Source organism: Schistocerca cancellata, chromosome 8 (assembly GCF_023864275.1).
Source record: "Schistocerca cancellata isolate TAMUIC-IGC-003103 chromosome 8, iqSchCanc2.1, whole genome shotgun sequence".
Taxonomy (NCBI): domain Eukaryota; kingdom Metazoa; phylum Arthropoda; class Insecta; order Orthoptera; family Acrididae; genus Schistocerca; species Schistocerca cancellata.
In genome coordinates this window covers 106,479,479-106,487,379 of record NC_064633.1, presented here as the reverse complement: position 1 = coordinate 106,487,379, position 7,901 = coordinate 106,479,479, and the positions used below count along the sequence as shown (strand labels likewise).

The 7,901-nt window shown below is 45.1% G+C and overlaps 1 long non-coding RNA gene across 1 annotated transcript; it reads left to right on the top strand.

Annotated features, from left to right (window-relative positions):
- The first annotated feature begins 733 nt into the window (after window positions 1-733).
- LOC126095232 (uncharacterized) lies at window positions 734-1,420 on the top strand. The gene is made up of 3 exons (XR_007521942.1): window positions 734-862; window positions 1,016-1,126; window positions 1,286-1,420. It is a non-coding gene; the product is annotated as an uncharacterized LOC126095232 (long non-coding RNA).
- Window positions 1,421-7,901: the final 6,481 nt, after the last annotated feature.

Genomic DNA, 7,901 nt, shown 5'->3' with positions numbered 1-7,901 from the left:
GGCTGGTGAATGTGCGGCCACGGAGAGTGTCTTTCATTGTTGGAAAAAGCCAAAAGTCACTAGGAGCCAGGTCAGGTGAGTAGGGAGCATGAGGAATCACTTCAAAGTTGTTATTACGAAGAAACTGTTGCGTAACGTTAGCTCGATGTGCGGGTGCGTTGTCTTGGTGAAACAGCACACGCGCAGCCCTTCCCGGACGTTTTTGTTGCAGTGCAGGAAGGAATTTGTTCTTCAAAACATTTTCGTAGGATGCACCTGTTACCGTAGTGCCCTTTGGAACGCAATGGGTAAGGATTACGCCCTCGCTGTCCCAGAACATGGACGCCATCATTTTTTCAGCACTGGCGGTTACCCGAAATTTTTTTGGTGGCGGTGAATCTGTGTGCTTCCATTGAGCTGACTGGCACTTTGTTTCTGGATTGAAAAATGGCATCCACGTCTCATCCATTGTCACAACCGACGAAAAGAAAGTCCCATTCATGCTGTCGTTGCACGTCAACATTGCTTGGCAATAGTGATGGGCTAAACTGCGATTTTCCGATATCAGTGATTTCTGTGAATGCTACTTTTCAGTATCTGTTATTCTTAACTGTGATTTGTCGCAGTTAAGAGTCGCAGTTAAGGAACATAGTTCGTGTATCCCTCCGCCACTGCTATTTCTGCGATTTCTGCTACTTCCGCGATTTCTGCTACTTCTGCGATTTCTGTGATTTCTGTTACTTCTGCGATTTCTGCTACTTCTGCGATTTCTGTGACTTCTGCTACTTCTGCGATTTCTGTGATTCCTGCGACTTACCACCGTATGAAAAAGTTACATCTGTCAACACAGAAAATTGCATCTCAACAAACCTGTCATTGGCAAGTATGTTTTACGTTTTTTCTTCCGTTGGCTTTAATTTTGTATTAAAGAAACAACTGTGAAAGTATTAATAGTGTAATTAATATGTAAGTAGCGTACAGTACCGTAATAGTTCGTATTTAGAAAATGAATTCTAACATATTGTTATGTTCACAGGTACCTGAACTACATTTCAGTCACTCAGTAAAGTGATAACTCAAAATATCATTGTCAACAGATCTGAAGAAATTGCCACAGCGTCTTTAGACCGTTTTCGTCAGACGAGAGGTTAGTTTCTAAGCGTTTCGATGGACTTAATTACTTCAGTGAGATCGTTCTTGCAAATGTGATATTCATTATAGCAAATATTAGCAATCTACTCTGTCAATTATATTGCTAGTAATTAATGACAGCAAAAATTGTTTAATAATCCTTGTGTTTTTGCAGACACAGTTCTGACTCTGATTACTGGTTGCTGTACGTATCTATCCACATCAAGGCTGTTTTTGAGAGAGACTCGTGAAGATTCAAGACAGCTCTTAGACGATTTGCAGTTTGAAAGTGAAATAATTGTGAAATAAGTGTGTGAATGATTAAACTGTGTTTTATTGAAGTTGTTGTGCGATTTTAAAGGAATAATAAATGTCAAATACAGTGAGTGAATTATAAAAATCTCATTTTCCACATGTTTTAGCCGTCCTATACCCATAATTTTCTGCCACTTACTTATTGGTAAACACTTGTTGGAGAGTGACATGCCGCCCCCCCCCCCCCCCCCTTTCTCCACAATCTTGGTGTGACACTGACCTGTAACATATCCCGAAGTCTACAATATGCATTTTGAGGCTGTTGATATGAAAGTGGGAAGTACAGATCTTCCAGTTAAATCGGGAATAGCTTAAGTGCATTACTTGAAAGTAACACAGGAAAAGCTTACTTATGTAGGTGGTAGTAGTGTCGGCAAAAAGTTCTTGTGTGTGAAGTTGCCATGTAGAACACCAGGTGTAAAACTTTTCTCCCGAGTCTTGAACTGTATCGGAACAAAAGTGAGGCATTCATATGACTGTTTTCATTTCTCTACACTTATACAGATGTCTGAGTTGTGTTGTGTTAACATTGCAAAGTCCTGTGGGCATGTGGAGTATTAACCAAAACTGTCATATTGGAAGCAGAATCAAACACATTTGTTCCGTTACTTGATATTTTCAGGAGAAAAAGGCAATGTTGCTTCTTATTAATATAATACGTTCAGAGTCACAGCAGTATTTGACCAATCATAACTGATGCTGAATGTGCATGTCGTCATATGATATGAAGGGCTTATTTCAATAGTGGTACAAGTCCATTAGCTCCACTTTTCTGTCTATAATGCTTCTGAAATTAGTGATCCAAACAAACATAAATAAAGGTTCATCTCTAGCAAGAAGCCATATGCTTGAATATTTCTGGTATCTCAAATGCAGATTTGTCAGCGCTCATTTAACTTTACGACTCTGTATCTCAAAATGAACAAAAATGGACTTGTACCACTATTGAAATAAGCCCTTCATATGTGAGGCACAAGGCTCTCATAACGAAGTACGTACGTCGGTCAACAGATGACACTAGGAAAAGTATGTTAACTGCGCTTTTTAGTTGCTACTTGCGACTCTTAGTTGCGATTTGTCATAGAAATCGCAGTTTGACTCGGTAGCGAATAGCGTAGTATGAACTTTGCTCAACAGATGGCAGTGCTAACTGCGCTTTTTAGTTGCTACTTGCGACTCTTAGTTGCGACTTGTCACGGAAATCGCAGTTAGACTTGATACCGCATCGCAGAGATGGACGTAGTACGAACTTTGGCCAACAGATGGCACTGTTAACCGCGCTTTCTAGTTGCTACTTGCGACTCTTAGTTGCGACTTGTCACGGAAATCCCAGTTAGACCCGATACCGTATCGCAGAGATGGACGTAGTACGAACTTTGGCCAACAGATGGCACTGTTAACCGCGCTTTCTAGTTGCTACTTGCGACTCTTAGTTGCGACTTGTCACGGAAATCGCAGTTAGACCCGATACCATATCGGAGGGATGGACGTAGTACGAACTTTGGCCAACAGATGCCACTGTGAACCGCGCTTTTTAGTTGCTACTTGCGACTCTTAGTTGCGACTTGACACTGAAATCGCAGAAAGCAGTGCTAAATTCGACCAATAGATGGCTCACGTCTTTGAATATGAAATACTACTTGCGACTGCTAACTGTGACTGAAATCGCAGTTAGATTCTGTAAAGTTGCTACTGTGATATCTGTGACTTCTCAGTCACTGTGATTTCTAACAGATACGCGATTTCCTGCCCACCACTACTTGGCAACATACCACACGGGCAGCCATGTGGTCGTCCGTCAGCATTCGTGGCACCCACCTGGATGACACTTTTCGCATTTTCAGGTCGTCATGCAGGATTGTGTGCACAGAACCCACAGAAATGCCAACTCTGGAGGCGATCTGTTCAACAGTCATTCGGCGATCCCCAAAACAATTCTCTCCACTTTCTCGATCATGTCGTCAGACCGGCTTGTGCGAGCCCGAGGTTGTTTCGGTTTGTTGTCACACGATATTCTGCCTTCATTAAACTGTCGCACCCACTAATGCACTTTTGACACATCCATAACTCCATCACCACATGTCTCCTTCATCTGTCAATGAATTTCAATTGGTTTCACACCACACAAATTCAGAAAATGAATGATTGCACGCTGTTCAAGTAAGGAAAACGTCGCCATTTTAAGTATTTAAAACAGTTCTCATTCTCGCCGCTGGCGATAAAATTCCATCTGCCGTACGGTGCTGCCATCTCTGGGACATATTGACAATGAACGCGGCCTCATTTTAAAACAATGTGCATGTTTCTATCTCTTTCCAGTCCGGAGAAAAAAAATCGGTGGCCTTAGAACGTGAATGCACCTCGTAGCATCCGTGCAATTGTGAAATTCTCGCTAGGATTCCAGAAGCACATTGCAATTCTGAAGCCTGGAAATAAAGTTTTTGGCCTGGTGATAGAAATAAACATCACACGGCTTGCACACAGGTGTGCAGTTTGGCGGTATTTTACTGTGCACGTCGGCTGACCCTCGCCATCTATAAACATTGTGTCATAAGTTGTAGTATTAATTTGTGTTCCTGGAACCACTCTGTAGCAGATCTGGACATGTGGTGTACCACATTGTCCTGCTGGATTTGTCCAAGTCCTTCGGAATGCACAATGGATGTGAATGGATACAGGTGATCAAACAGAATGGTTACGTACGTGTCACCTGTCAGAGTCATATCTAGACGTATCAGGCTTCCCATGTCCCTGAACACGACCCATACCATTACAGAGGCTCCACCTGCCACCTCCATGCACTCGATACAATTTCCGGCCGCAGCGATGTCGGAGATTTCATGTTTTCCCGGATTCGTTATACTCACGGTACACTCGTAAAATGGTCGTACGGGAAAATCCCCATCGCCACCTCGGAGATGCTATGTCCCATCGCTCGTCCGCCGACTATGACACCACGTTCAGACTCACTTAAATCTTTATAACCTGCAGCAGTAACCGATCTAGCGGTGTGCCAGACACGTGTTTTCTTATGTAGGCGTTGCCGACCGCAGCGCCGTGTTCTGGCTGTTTACATATCTCTGTATTTGAATACGCATACCAGTTTCTTTGGCGCTTCAATGTAGTTCGCCTGATGTGAGCCCTAATGGAACAAATCTGGGACGGTATTGGGCGCCAGCTCCGCTCCAGACAACCACCGGGCTGTTGTTTCGGGAACTGCGTGAACCTGTGCCACACATCTGGTGCCACATACCTCCGAAAACATCCCAACGACTTGTCGAATCCATGCGACGCAGAATCGCTGCTGTACTGCGTTCTAAAGACAGGCCAGCACGATATTAAATATGTGGTATAATTTTTTGGCTCTGCAATGTATGTTAAAATGTACAGATGAGCCAAAGAAATTGTTTAGCGCAAAAATTAATGTTAATATGTGAAAACTAATGTATCTAACGAATATGAATGCTGCCGATATTAACAGATATAAACAATTCTAATTTATTACGAGTAAACAGGTATTACATAAGAGTGGAAAGTGAGGTAAATAATACATGGTCCAGTCGTGTAAATGTGACCACCGCCTATGTTCCACGCAACGTGCAACAACCACTCAGACACGCAGGTCGCATAACTGGCAGTGGAAGTATAGACAGCATCTCTGGGGGATGCGGAAAACAGCGCAGTCGTTGTCGCAATGCGACAACAGCGCGATATATCTGGCACGATTATTGGCTGTCAGGTTCATTGTATGATTATATGATAGCGGAACAAACACTGGTAGCAGTTACATCTGTAAAATATCTGGGAGTATGCGTGCGGAACGATTTGAAGTGGAATGATCATATAAAATTAACTGTTGGTAAGGCGGGTGCGAGGTTGAGATTCTATCGGAGTGTCATTAGAAAATGTAGTCCATCAACAAAGGAGGTGGCTTACAAAACACTCGTTCGACCTATGCTTGAGTATTGCTCATCAGTGTGGGATCCGTACCAGGTCGGGCTGACAGAGGAGATAGAGAAGATGCAAAGAAGAGCGGCGCGTTTCGTCACAGGGTTGTTTGGTAACCGTGATAGCGTTACGGAGATGTTTAAAAAACTCAATTGGCAGACTCTACAAGAGAGGCGCTCTGCATCGCGGTGTAGCTTGCTGTCCAGGTTTCGAGAGGGTGCGTTTCTGGATGAGGTTTCGAATATATTGCTTCCCCCTACTTATAGCTTCCGAGGAGATCACGAATGTAAAATTTGAGAGATTCGAGCGCGCACGGAGTCTTTCCGGTAGTCGTTCTTCCCGCGAACCATACGCGAGTGGAACAGGAAAGGGAGGTAATGACAGTGGCACGTAAAGTGACCTCCGCCACACACCGTTGGGTGGCTTGTGGAGTATAAATGCAGATGTAGGTTGAAGATGGAAGCATTTACAAACCGGTAAGTTTGTAAACTGTTCACGCGCTGCCACGAATAAAATACACTACTGGCCATTAAAATTGCTACACCAAGAAGAAATGCAGATGGTAAACGGGTATTCATTGGACAAATATATTATACTAGAAATGACATGTGATTACATTTTCACGCAATTTCGGTGCACAGATCCTCAGAAATCTGTACCCAGAACAACCACCTCTGGCCGTAATAACGGACTTGATACGCCTGGGCATCGAGTTAAACAGAGCTTGGATGGCGTGTACAGGTATAGGTGCCCATGCAGCTTCAACACGATACCATAGTTCATCAAGAGTAGTGACTGGCGTATTGTGACGCGCCAGTTGCTCGGCCACCATTGACCAGACGTTTTCAATTGGTGAGAGATCTGGACATTGTGCTGGCCAGGGCAGCAGTCGAACATTTTCTGTATCCAGAAAGGCCCGTAGAGGGCCTGCAACATGCAGTCGTGCATTATCCTGCTGAAATGTAGGATTTAGCAGGGATCGAATGAAGGGTAGAGCCACGGGTCGTAACACATCTGAAATGTAACATCCACTGTTCAAAGTGCCGCCAATGGGAACAAGAGGTGACCTGTAACGAATGGAACCGCATACCATCACGCCGGGTGATACGCCAGTATGGCGATGACGAATACACGCTTCCAATGAGCGTTCACCGCGATGTCGTCAAACACCAATTCGACCATCGTGATGCTGTGTCCAGAACCTGGATTCATCCGAAAAAAATGACGTTTTGCCATTCGTGCACCTTGGTTGCAAACGTCCCCATCTGTTGACTCAGGGATCGAGACGTGGCTGCACGATCCGTTACAGCCATGCGGATAAGATGCCTGTTATCTCGACTGCTGGTGATACGAGGCCGTTGGGATCCAGCACGGCGTTCCGTATTACCCTCCTTAACCCACCGAGTCCATATTCTGCTAACAGTCATTGGATCTCGCCCGACGCGAGCAGCATTGTCGAGATACGATAAACCGCAATCGCGATAGGCTACAATCCGACCTTTATCAAAGTCGGAAACGTGATGGTACGCATTTCTCCTCCTTACACGAGGCATCACAAAAACATTCCACCAGCAACGACGGTTAACTGCTGTTCATGTATGAGGAATTGCGTTGGAAACTTTCTTCATGTCAGCACGTTGTAGGTGTCGCCACCGGCGCCAACCTTGTGTGAATGCTCTGAAAAGGTAATCATTTGCATATCACTGCATCTTCTTCCCGTCGGTTAAATTTCTCGTTTGTAGCACGTCATCTTCATGGTGTAGCAATTTCAATGGCCAGTAGTGTACTTACCAGACACTTTAATTCAATATTTTATGAAAGAGTTATGAAAAAGAATTTAATACCCCTGTAGTCCTCCGCTCGCTATGAGAGCTGGAACGCCCAATAGTGGGCGGTAGGGATCAAGTTGACTAACACCGGTGTAGATAATGGCAAGATAAGTGCGCGAGATTTGTTCACAGCGTGCTACAGACAAATGCGTCACGCTCTAATTAGCCCCCACAATTACTCCACAGAATGATGAAAGTACTCGTTTGCTAAGCAGCAGACGGACCGCGTGCGAGAGCCGTATGCCGGTTGCTGGAGGCGGGTTCCCAGCGGGCGCTCTCCACCCTTGAGTGAGGCGGCTGTTTCTCAGGCCGGCGGAGCCGCGCAGGTCCTGCCCGCTGCCCGCTGCCCGCTGCCTGCTGTTGTTGCCTCCTCCGCTGCCAGCCAGTGTCGCGTTTCCCAACTGGTGGCCACGCCACGCTCTCTCCCAAACCCTCCCCCCCCCTCTCCCTCCCCCTGCACCTCCCTGCATATCCACACCAGCCCCTCCCAGACAAACATTTATTTTCACGGCAGCAGTAGTAGTAGATATTCCCAAAATTAAGCAAAATTAAGATTCAACCAGGGTCTCCAAGGGCCCAACTAGCCGTCGCCGAAACCATAACAACCTGTTTATGAGAAATAGTGTGACGCATAAACATATCAACAACGAGTAAATATATGAAGGTGGTATCTGTTCTTTCGGACATGTCTGGTCTGGG